General features: G+C 37.3%; 1 long non-coding RNA gene and 1 other non-coding gene across 2 annotated transcripts; one reads left to right on the top strand and one right to left on the bottom strand.

Moving 5' to 3' along the window:
* Window positions 1-29: 29 nt before the first annotated feature.
* Window positions 30-190, bottom strand: LOC118146065 (U1 spliceosomal RNA). The gene has a single exon (XR_004731524.1). It is a non-coding gene; the product is annotated as a U1 spliceosomal RNA (small nuclear RNA).
* On the top strand, window positions 36-6,223 carry LOC118145829 (uncharacterized). Its single transcript, XR_004731320.2, has 2 exons — window positions 36-182; window positions 5,915-6,223. It is a non-coding gene; the product is annotated as an uncharacterized LOC118145829 (long non-coding RNA).
* The last annotated feature ends 6,422 nt before the right edge of the window (window positions 6,224-12,645 follow it).

The raw sequence follows: 12,645 nt of genomic DNA, 5'->3' as shown, positions 1-12,645 counted from the left end.
AAAATTTTTCTTTCTTTTTTTTTAAATCAGGGGAAATCATGAACACAGTTCCCCACAACCACAAATTATGCAGTGGAGTTTCCCACATTTGGGGAAATTGCAGGGGTCAGCACATCCAGAGTGCAATGTACAAGCCTCGCCCTGAAAAACCATCGTTGTGATCATGGTATCTCCCCTGCCAGGTAAGTATGAGAATGTCAGAACTCTTTAAGATGCAAAAGACAGAAACCCAATCCAAACAGCTTAAACAAACCAGCTCACCATGTTTTCAATCTCACCCATTTTCCAATTCTACTTTATTTATAAATTAATATACTTATTCAACAAATATTTATAGAATTCTGCTGCATGTCATGACTCTAAGATGCAAATAACAGAAACTAAAATTCCAGTAGCATAAACAAACTCACTCACCTAACTAAAAATTGTAAGAAAAAACATGATGCAATCTCAGGCTGATTAGGCTAAGTTCCCTAGAAATAGAGCCTGAGAGAGGGATTCTTATGACAATGATTTATTAAAGGAACACTTTCAGGAAAAGATGCATGAGGGAAATAGGATAGATAGTACAAGGAAAGAAAGCTAAGCAATGATGCAATCTCATCTGGAGACTAGCTTCAACCTTTTCCCATGGGGAGATCTGGAGCATAAACTATATGCAGAGTTTATCCCACCTCGAGGCAAAGGGGTCTGCCTTTCTTTTGCACCTGCTTTCCATCAGTCAAGAGCTGAGTCCTATGGTATGGGAGAGTGTTGTGCTTATCTTCTTGGTAAGGAGATCTGAGTGGGACACCAATAGCATCCATGTGGCAGGCATAATGGCTGCCAGTATTCCATTCAAATGAATCTTGTGTAACCCAAAGGAAACAGCTATCCCTTAAAGCTCTGACTGTACTGTTCCAGGGAGAACTCTGATGTGAGCAACTGTTTTGCAAGACAGTTGAGTCAGAGCCAATCAAATCATATAGAGTGGGTGCTTCACTGAGAGGAAGGTTGTTTTAGCAAAGAAGCGGGAAGAAGGATGGGTAGATAAAGGCAAATGTCCACTCTATCTACAACATATCAGGCACTTCTAGAGGCAAGGGATACAATGAGGAACAAAAAATACACATCTCTTCTTTCACGGAACACACCAGTTTGTTTAATGCAAGACAGACCAACAAGAAACTATGACAAAGTCAGATATATGCTTTAATAGAGAAAGTATAGATTGCTATGAATGAATCATATAGGAGGAGTCATCTTACTCTTCTCAAGGGCTGTATCTTGCCAGCTTTATATCTTCAGTGCTCAGGTAGTACCGTTAAGTATTGTAAATGCTCAATAAATGAGCACATTCAGCTTGATGTGTGGATTCAAGTGTCTAAGGAGGAAATAACCCTCTCTAGGAATTGCCTTTTCAGTCAGTTTATGAGCCATGAAAGAAAATCACTAACTACTTTATGGCCACATCATGCCTTTAAGTAGAATTTTTATTATATCTGGCTCTTAATGACTTTTTGGCTATTCCCAAGTTCTTTTTTTTTTTTGTATTTTTTATTGCATTTTAGGTTTTGGGGTACATGTGCAGAACATGCAAGATAGTTGCATAGGTACACACATGGCAGTGTGTTTTGCTGCCTTCCTCCCCTTCACCCACATTTGGCATTTCTCCCCAGGCTATCCCTCCCCAGATCCCCCCGCTGCTGTCCCTCCCCATTCCCCCCAGTAGACCCCAGTGTGTAGTACTCCCTTCCCTGTGTCCATGTGTTCTCATTTTTCCTCACCCGCCTATGAGTGAGAATATGTGGTATTTCATTTTCTGTTCTTGTCAGTTTGCTGAGAATGATGTTCTCCAGATTCATCCATGTCCCTACAAAGTACACGAACTCATCATTTTTGATTGCTATATAATATTCCATGGTGTATATGTGCCACATTTACCCAGTTCAGTCTATCATCGATGGGCATTTGGGTTGGTTCCAGGTCTTTGCTATTGTAAACAGGGCTGCAATGAACATTCGTGTGCATGTGTCCTTATAGTAGAACGATTTATAGTCCTTTGGATATATACCCAGTAATGGGATTGCTGGGTCAAATGGAATTTCTATTTCTAAGGTTTTGAGGGACTATTCCCAAGTTCTAAAACCATTATCAAAGTGTTGATTCGCCAACTTTGAGAATATTTAATTTCTCTTATTTAATTCAACATATAATACACTGGTCATCAAACTTGTTCTCATTGAAGGCCAAGTGTTTCAAACTATGAAAATGAATAGACCTTTGTGCCAGTAGGCAAGACTTAAAACTATTGCCTAGTAGGGATAAATGTTATGATGTATAATGGTTAAGGAAACCAAATGCATTTTCTGGTTAGCTTCTAGGGGAATTGCAGATTTTAAGATATGCACTTCATCATATTCTGAATGTCACTGAATCTAAGGCCAAGAGGACATAAGTTCACAGAGAGAAGCCTTTACAGCAGTGCCCTGAAGACAGGAGCAGCAAACAGCTCTTGATTTTTATCTTTTTCTTACCCTTCACATCTAGTTCCACCTACAGATCAAATCTCCAAACCATCATCCTAGGCTAAGTCATCTGCATCTCTCACATGAACTGACCCTCATCTCTCACCTGAGAGAGCCCCCTAACTGGCCTCTTGGCCTCTATCCATTGCATCCTTCCTATCCATGCTCCACATAGTAGACAGAGTAATTTTTTGAAATTGTAAATTTAATCATATCTGCCAAGCCTCATCTCTGCCCTATTTAAAATCCTGTCTGGCTCTGCTATTGCACTCAACATAGAATCTAGACCCTTTATAGTGTCCTACATGAGTTAACCCAGCTTCTCCTCTCTTCTCTCATCTTTAAATATTTTCCTTCAGTTTTATGCACACTGGAGGGGGAAGGCCTCGACAAACATGCCTCCCCTTGCTCGACATATCTAACTCCATCTCAATTTTCAATCTTGTTTTAAAAGGCAGGACCTTAGAGAGGCTCTCCCTCTCTTCGTGGTGGCAGACAAGAGAAGAGAAACTTGGGCAGGGAAACTCTCCTTTATAAAAAACCATCAAATCTTGTGAGACTTATTAACTACCATGAGAACAGCATGGGAAAGATCCACCCCCACGATTCAATTACCTACCACTGGGTCTATTCCACAAGACATGGGAATTGTGGGAGCTATAATTCAAGATGAGATATGGGTGGGAATACAGGCAAACTATATCAGATACATTCTTAGAAGTGGGATGGGTAGGTCAAAAGGAAGTGGGCATATGCTGTAATGAGAATTATCTCACCTTAAAAAAAAAAAAGAAAAAGAAGTGGGATGGGCAGGTCAAAAGGTAAATGCAGATATAATTTTGCATTATTCCCTTTCATAGTAAGTACGCCTGCAATTCCCACCAGTCACATATAGAAGACCCTGTCCTTTCGGAGTCTTGCGAATAGACTATGTTGTCAACCTCTTAAATTTTTGCCAGTAGGTGAGAAGCAGTATCTCAGTGTAATTTTAGCTTAAATTTATATTACTATGAGTGAGGATGAGTATCTTTCCATATGCTTACGAGCCATTTAATTTTCATCTTCTGTGAATTGCTGGTTCATATACGTTTTAGTCTTTTCTCATATTGCTATAAAGACATACCCCAAACTGGGTAATTTATAAAGGAAATTCGTTTAATTGACTCTTAGTTCCACAGGGCTGGGAGGCCTTGGAAAAATTACAATCATGAATCATGATGGAAGGGGAAGCAAACATATTCTTCTTCACATGGCAGCAGGAAGGAGAATTGCTGAGCAAAGGGAGGAAATCCCCTTATAAAACCATCAAATCTCATGAGAACTCACACACTTCCATGAGAACAGCATAAGGGTAACTGCCTCCATGATTCAATTTTTTCCCACTGGGTCCCTCCCATGACATGTGGGGATTATGGGAACTACAATTCAAGATGAGATTTGGGTGGGGACACAGCCAAGCCATATCAAAATACCTTGCCCATTGCTATCTCTGTAACTCATACTGTACTGGGGATTTTCATATATATTGTCTTAATTTGATCATAACTGCAACTCTAAAAGATAGGCATTATGATCCTAACTTGGTATTTCTTGAGTAAATGTCAAATTGTGAGGAGAACAGTCAGAACTCAAATGTCTGTGGACATTTCACTTAAAATATCTCTAAATATTAAGAAACATAAATGTATTCATAGTGCTACAGATTATATCCATCTCACTTACTCTTGACATATATTCTCCCCACAAGAGGTGGGCTCTATGTTTTCTACACTTAAATTTGGTCAGGGACTTGTAATTACCACAACCAATGGATCAGAGTGGAAATAATACAACATGGTTCTCAAAGCTAGGACATAAAAAGGATGCAGCTCCCACTGTCTCACACCATACACAAAAATTAACTCAACATGGGTTAAAGACCCAAATGTAAGAGATAAAACTATAAAACTCTTGGAAGAAAATATATAGTAAATCTTTATAGGTCAGGCAATGATTTATTAGATAAGACATCAAAACCACAAGCAGTTTTTTTAAGTGAGTAAATTGGATTACATTTAAATTTAAAATTTGTGCTGCAAACAAAACCACCAAGAAAGTAAGGTAACAACCCACATAATGGAAGACAATTTTTGCAAATTATGCCTCTGATAAGGGGCCTGTATACAGAATACGTTAAGAATTCTTTCAATTCAAAAATAATTCTGGGTACTGTGGCTCACACCTGTAATCTCAGCACTTTGGGAGGCCAAAGCAGGTGGATCACCTGACAAGTTGAGAGCAGCCTGGCCAACATGGTGAAATGCTGTCTCTACTACAAATATAAAAATTAGCTGGGTGTGGTGGTGCATGGCTGTAATCCCAGCTACTCAGGAGGCTGAGGCAGGAACCACTTGAACCCAGGAGTCAGAGGTTGCAGTGAGCCAAGATTGCATCACTGCACTCCAGTCTGGGTGACAGAGCAAGACACCATCTCAATAAATAAATAAAGAAATAAAAATACAATCCAATTTTTTAACATAGGCAAAGGATTCAAATAGGAATTTATCTAAAGAAGATATGTAAGTGACCAATAAGCATATGAAAACAGGCCCAAGGTCATTAGTCATCAGAGAAATGCAGATTAAAACCATGAGACAGTATTTCACATTCACTAGAAGGGTGGTAATCTGAAGGAGAGACAATAATAAGTGTTGGTGAAGAGGCAAAAAAAACTGGAGCCTCAAACATTGTTGGTAGGAATGTAAATGTTGCAGCTGACTTGGAAAACAGTTTGACAGCTCCTCAAAATGCTAAACATACAGTCACCTGATGATCCAGCAATTCCACTCCTGTAGGTACATACCAAAGAAATTTGAAAACATATTTCCACTCAAGAACTTGTACATGAATGTTCATACCAGCATATTCATAATAGCCAAAAAGTAGAAACAATTCAAATGCTCATCAACTGATGAATGGATAAATAAAAAGTGGTATAGCCATACAATGGAATATTATTTGGCAATAAAAAGAAATTAAGTTTTGATACCTCTTATAACATAAACATTAAGAATATTATGCTAAGTGAAAGAAGCAAGTCACAAAAGACTACATATTGTATAATTCCATTTTCTTATAATAGCCAAAGTAGGCAAATCCATAGAGATGGAAAGTAGATTAGTGATTGCCTAGAGCTGGGGAAAAGGGTGAGGAAAGTATGGGGTGTGACAACTAATAGATATAGAGTTCCTTTTAGGGGACAATTAAAGTATTCTAAAATTAGATTGTGGTAGTGGTTGCACAACTCCATGAATATACTAAGAAACATTTCATTGTACACTTTAAATTGATGAATTATAAATTATACATCAGTAAAGCTGTTTTTCAAAAAGAAAGAACATAGTTTTTACTTGGCATTTCTTTTTCAGGTTGCTTGTCTTTGGACACCAATCACTTCATCATATTATGAAGAAGCCCATGCCTCGTGGAGGAGATACCCATGTAGAGAGGAACCGAGACCATTCATCAATGGCTGGCATCCACTTGCCAGGTTTGTGAGTGAATCACTTTGGAAGTAGATCCTTTAGCCTTAGTCAAGACTTCATATGACTATTGTCCAGCCAACATTTTGACTGCAACTACGTAAGAGACCTAAGACAAAACTGACCATTCAAGCCACTGCTGACTTTCTGACTACAGAAACCATAAAAATTAATAAATAATTATTACTGTTTTAAGTCATCAAGTTTTGGGGTAACTTATTATGCAGCATTAGCTAACTAAAACATAAAGTATAATATCGTATTAGATAGGGCTCATCTTGTTTCAGTTTGCACCATGGTGCTAAATAGAGTCATCAAATGTTTGTAAAACAAATCTCCATAGATGGAATTTGCAAAGGAAATGAGAACATATTCTCAATGAATATATTACTTCTACTCTTAATAGTGTAAAAATGAGTATTATATATATATGTGTGCGTGTATGTGTGTGTGTATGTGTATACAGTGGGAAGTTAATGTGAAAGAGATTTGAAGTGCTTTTCATTGGTACTAAAATTAATGGCTTGGAGTTTGGTGGAAACAGAGGGCAAGTGGTAGATGAATGGAATTTGCCGTGGAAGACCCAAGATTCTTCAAGTATGTACAGAGATGGCCGCAGTACTCAAAACCACTATAATATAAATCTGTGCCTTCCTGAAAAGTCAATCTCCAAGGCTCCATTAGTTCCCTGTTTTGAGTTTCACTGGTGAGTCAGCCTGCTAGTGCCATAGCTTAGAAGTGAATGTGAAAGGTACTCAGATGATGGAAAGAGCCCTGGACTTGGATTCCATCCTTGGCTGCTACTTTCAGAGCTTTGGGAAGAGGTCAGTATAAAGTGTCTTTGGAATATCCCAGTGGTCAGTACTTTGGCAGGCATTACAGAGGATGTTATATTTAGGCTGGATCTTGGAAATGAGCAGGTATTTGCCAACTGGCCAAGGGAGAAACCCAAGCCTCAGAATAGACTTGCCTCTATCTTATTGTTGTTGTTTACATGTGGTTATTCTGTTATCTCAACACTGTTGAAAATATTATCTTTGCACCATAGAATGGTCTTGCATCACTGTCAAAAATTTGACCACATACGAAAGTGTTTGTTTCTGGGGTCTCTATTCTATTCCATCGATCTATATGTCTTTCTTTATGCCAGTACCACACTGTGCTATTTAAGTAAATTGTGAATTCCAACTTTATTCTTCTTATTCAAGATTGTTTTGGCAATAAAAGAAGTCTACCAACCAATGAAAAAAAAATGCCTGGACTAGATTGATTCATAATTGAATCCTACCAGACATACAAAGAGCTGGTACCAATCTTACTGAAACTATTCTAAAAAATCAAGGAGGAAGAATTCCTCCCTAACTAATTCCACTAGACCTGCTGGTACCAAAATCAGACCATCCTGATACCAAAATCTGGCAAAGAAAACAAAACAAAAACAGAAAACTGCAGGCCAATATCCCCAGTGAATGTAGATGTGGAAATACTCAACAAAATACTAGCAAACTGAATCCAGTAGCACATCAAAAAGTTAATTTATCATGATCAAGTGGGCTTTATTCCTGGGATGCAAGATAGGTTCAACATATACAAATCAACAAATGTAGTTCACACATAAACAGAATTAAAAACAAGACTATATGATCATCTCAACAGACACAGAAAAAGCATTCAATAAAATCCAACATCCTTTCATTATAAAAACCCTCAACAATCTAGGCATTGAAGGAACGTACGTCAAAATAATAAGAGCTATTTATGACAAACTCCCATCCAATATCATACTGAATGGGCAAAAGCTGGAAGCATCCCCCCTAAGAACTGAAATAAGACAAGATGCCCACTCTCACCATTCCTATTCCACATAGCACCAGAAGTCCTAGCAAGAGCAATCGGACAAGGAAAGATCGTAAAAGGCATCCAAATAGAAGAAGCAGGGGTCAAATCACCTCTTTTTGCTAACAGTATGATTATATATCGAGAAAACCCTAAAGACTTCACTGAAAGACACCTAGACTTGTTAAAAACTTCACTAACATTTCAGGGTACAAAATCAATGTGCAAAAATTAGCAGCATTTCTACACACCAATAAAATTTAAGCTGAGAGCCAAATCAAGAATGCAATTTCCTTTACAATAGCCACAAAAAAGCATAAAATACCTAGGAATATATCTAATCAAGAAGGTGCAAGATCTCTATAGGAGAACTACAAAACGCTGCTGAAGGAAACAATAGATGACACAAACAAATAGAAAAACATTCCATGCTCATAGATGGGAACAATCAATGTCATTAAAATGTTATGTACTACCCAAAGCAATCTACAGATTCATTGCCATTCCTATTAAATTACAACAGAATTTTTCACAGAATTAGAAAAAAAAAGTATTTTAAAATTCACATAAAAATTAAAAAGAGCCTGCATAGCCAAAGCAATCCTAAGCAAAAAGAATAAAGCCAGTGGCATCACAATAGCTGACTTGAAAGCATACTACAACGCTACAGTAAACAAAACAGAAAGGTGCTAGTGTAAAAACAGATACATAGACCATAATGGAAGAGAATAAAGAATCCAGAAATAAATCTGCACACATACAACCAACTAATCTTCAACAAAGTCAACAAAAATAAACAATGGTTTAAAAAACTCCCTATTTAATAAATTGTGCTGCAAAAATTGGCTAACCATATGCAGCAGATTGAAACTAAACCCCTGCCTCTTACAAAAATTAACTAAAGATGGATTAAAGACTTAAATGTAGGACTTCAAACTATAAAAATTCTAGAAGAAAACCTAGGAAATACTCTTCTGGACATCAGGTTGGGCAATGAATTTATGACTAAGTCCTCAAAAGCAAAGGCAACAAAAACAAAAATTGGCAATGGAGGCTTAATTAAACTAAAGAGCTTCAGCACAGCAAAAGAAATTATCAACAGAGTAAACAGACAACTTACAGAGTAGAAGAAAGTTTTTGCAAACTATACATCTGAAAAAAGTTTAATATATAACATTTATAAGAACTTAAATCAACAAGAAAAAACTATTAAAAAGTGGACAAAGAACATGAACAGACACTCTCAAAAGACATACAACAAACTTATGAAAAACGCTCAATACCACTAATCATCAGAGAGATGCAAATCAAAACCATTTTGAGATACCATCTCACACCAATCAAAATGACTATTATCAAAATTCAAAAAATAACAGTTGTCGGTGAGGCTGCAGAGAAAAGGGAATGCTTATACACTATAGGAATGTAAATTAATTCATCCACTATGGAAAGCAGTTTGGAGATTTCTCAAAGAACTAAAAATAGAACAACCACATGACCCAGCAATCCTATTACTGTATATACACCCAAAGGAAAAATAAATTGTTCCGCCAAACAGACTCCTTCACTCACATATTTATTGCAGCACTATTCAAAATAGCAAACAAATGAAAACAACCAAGGTTCCCATCAATGGTGGACTGCATTTTGAAAATGTAGTATATATACATCATAAAATACTACATAGCCACAAAAGAGAATAAAATAATTTCCTTTGCAGTAACATGGAAGTAGCTGCAGTTCATTATTCTAAGTGAATTAACACAAACCAGAAAACCAAATATCACCTGTTCTCACTTGTAAGTAGAAGCTAAACATTGGGTACATACATCCCTATGGATGGGAACAATAGACATTGGGGATTCCAAAAGTTGGGAGAGAGGAAGAGAGGAAGGCAAGGGCTGAAAAAATATTGGGTACTAGGCTAACCAGGCAGGTGATGGGATCAACAGAAGCCCAAACTTCAGCATTACACAATATACCCTTGTAATAAACTTGCACATGTAGCCCCAAACCTAAAATAAAATAAAATAAAATATTATATTGGATATTCAGGGTTCTAGAGATTTTCTTTCAGATTTAGATTCAACAATCAGTTTTTAAATCCAATTATATCCAAAGCATTTTCACATATGATAGTTCATATCTGAAAGCTCATCAAATGAGGGAAGGCAGTATTCTACTTTGAGATGTGGAATTTTTAGCTATGAAAGGTTAAGATGTCATAGGTTTTTAAAAAATAACATAAAAACAAAATTCTCAAAGATTATGAGCAGGGATATCTTGCCTGGTTGATTGTAAGTTCTCAGTGAAACTTTATCATATTAGATGAAAACCGTAATTTAGATTGCAGTTCTGGCATTCCTGAACTGGAGTGTGAAAACCCAGATCATTTGACTTAGAGCTTCACTAGTGGGAAACCAGTACCCTGAGCCCTGCTATTTTCCCACACTATTTCAAAAATGTAAAGGAAACAATGAAGTACAAAGCCTATTTGCTCTAGTTGAACACTGGATAAGGGACATAAAAGACATTTTCTTTTCTTTATTTTGCTGTTATATCATAAATTGCATCATCATGATATTCTGTCAAAGGAAGAGTAGAGCAGAAAGTTATCTATGTAATCCACAGTAAGATCCACATTAACTGAGGAGACTATATTATCTAAACTTCAAAATTTTTTTATATTACTCTTTTTCTGGCAGAAACTAATAGAGTATGAACCTCACATTGAAACACTTAGCCTAAACAGTATAACTACATTTATGGGTCAATAAAAGAGAATATCTATAATCAACAGTGTTGGGCCAGGTGCAATGCTCACACCTATAATCCCAGCACTTTGGAAGGCCAAGGCAGGAGGATCACTTGAGGCCAGGAGTTCAAGACCAAGCCAGACAACATGGGGAGACCCCCGTCTCTACAAAAAAAAAAAATTAGGTAGATGTGATAGCACAAGTCTGTACTCCTAGCTAATCAGGAGGCTGAGGTTGGGAGGATTGCTTATGTACAGAAGTTTGAGGTTACAGTGAACTAATGTTCATGCCCTTGCAGTCCAGCTTGGATATAATAATAACAATAACATTGGTGGTCTGGTTACTCCACTGGAAAGGGCCACTGAAAATCTGTGACTTCACTCCTCAATTAAATTGCTATGGCTATCCATCTTTCTTATGATTCAAAAGTGATGTCTCAATTGTGTCTACTTCTTTCCCTCTCTTTTTTTAAGAACAGAGAATTTTGCAGAGGCATCTGTACAACTAAAAATTTTTTCAAAGATCTAAAGGTTTCCATAAGTGACACTCTAGGTTTATTCTGTAACAAGGCAGAGACATTTCTTGCTGTATTTATAAAGACAGCTTTGGCCGGGCGCGGTGGCTCATACCTGTAATCCCAGCACTTTGGGAGGCCAAGGCGGGTGGATCACAAGGTCAGGAGTTCAAGACCACCTGGCCAAGATAGTGAAACCCTGTCTCAAAAAAAAAAAAAAAAAAAAAAAAAACAGACAAAGAAGAAAAGACAGCCTCATCCCAGGCATCCAGTAACTCACTGTTTCCTTCAGTTCCTCCTCTAGAGATGCCTCTTTCTGACTTTGGAAACACTACATATCATCTTAACACTCCTCCAATCCACATAAACATGTAAAAAGCTGAAAACTCATGCAGAGTTGGATCTTCACTGAGAGAACGCATGAAAAACAATATTGTATTTGTGAGTATGGCTGCACATTTTATCTTCGAAAGGCTACTCAGATATAATGGATCCCAGAGTTTCTAACATGAATGCATAGAGATCAATGGCTTATTAAATGCTACCTATTAACGAACCACAATCACAGTGTCCATCAATGAAATATTCTAGAGAAAGAAAAATAAGGAACAGAATATTATCATAAATACTTTGAATATTAATCATTTATTATATGCTAAGTCACTTTAAGAATTTTCATTGCCTCTAACTACAAACAAGTTTAGGGGCTGGTGAAAGGAAGCAGAGAGAAAAGGTTTTTCTGACAGATCAAAAGGAGCCTGGTTGGCTGAGTGCACTGGCTCATGCCTGTAATTCCAGCACTTTGGGAGGCCAAGGCGGATGGATCACTTGACCTGGGAGATGGAGACCAGCCTGGGCAACGTGGTGAAACCCCATCTCTATAAAAATACAAAAATTAGTTGGGCATGATGGTGCATGCCTGTGGTCCCAGTTACTCAGGTTGCTGAGGTAGGAGGATTACTCAAGCCTCGGAGGCAGAGGTTGCAGTGAGCTGAGATCACACCACTGCACTATTGCCTGGGTGACAGAGCAAGACCTTGTCTCAAAAAAATAAATAATAATAATAATAAAAAGGAGCTCAGTAACTCACAGACGGGCTTGAAGCAAAAGAGTGACTCAACTATTAAGCTAGACACTATCCAGAAAAAGTTCTAGAGATCTGCTATACAACACAGTGTTTAAAGTTAACAATACTACATTGTGAACTTCAACATTTAAGAGGGTAGGTATCATGTGTGTTCTTCCAAAAAACAAGGAAACTTTGAGAAGTGCTGGCTATATCTAATACTTTGATTGTGGTGATGGTATCACAGGTATAACATGTATGTCCAAACTCATCAACTGTACACATTATATACGTATAGTTCTTTGTATATCAATTGAACCTCAATAAATCTTTTTTTTTTAAAGGTAGAAACTACCCAATCTGTTCACGAACATAGAATTAGAAAGATATAGTTGGATTTTTAAGCCCTGGAAGCTTGTTGATGCCAAGTCCCCAAAGCCATACT

This window comes from Callithrix jacchus, chromosome 10 (assembly GCF_049354715.1).
Source record: "Callithrix jacchus isolate 240 chromosome 10, calJac240_pri, whole genome shotgun sequence".
Lineage (NCBI taxonomy): Eukaryota > Metazoa > Chordata > Mammalia > Primates > Cebidae > Callithrix > Callithrix jacchus.
Note: the sequence above shows the minus strand (reverse complement) of the source record. Positions and strands in the feature narration are given on the sequence as shown.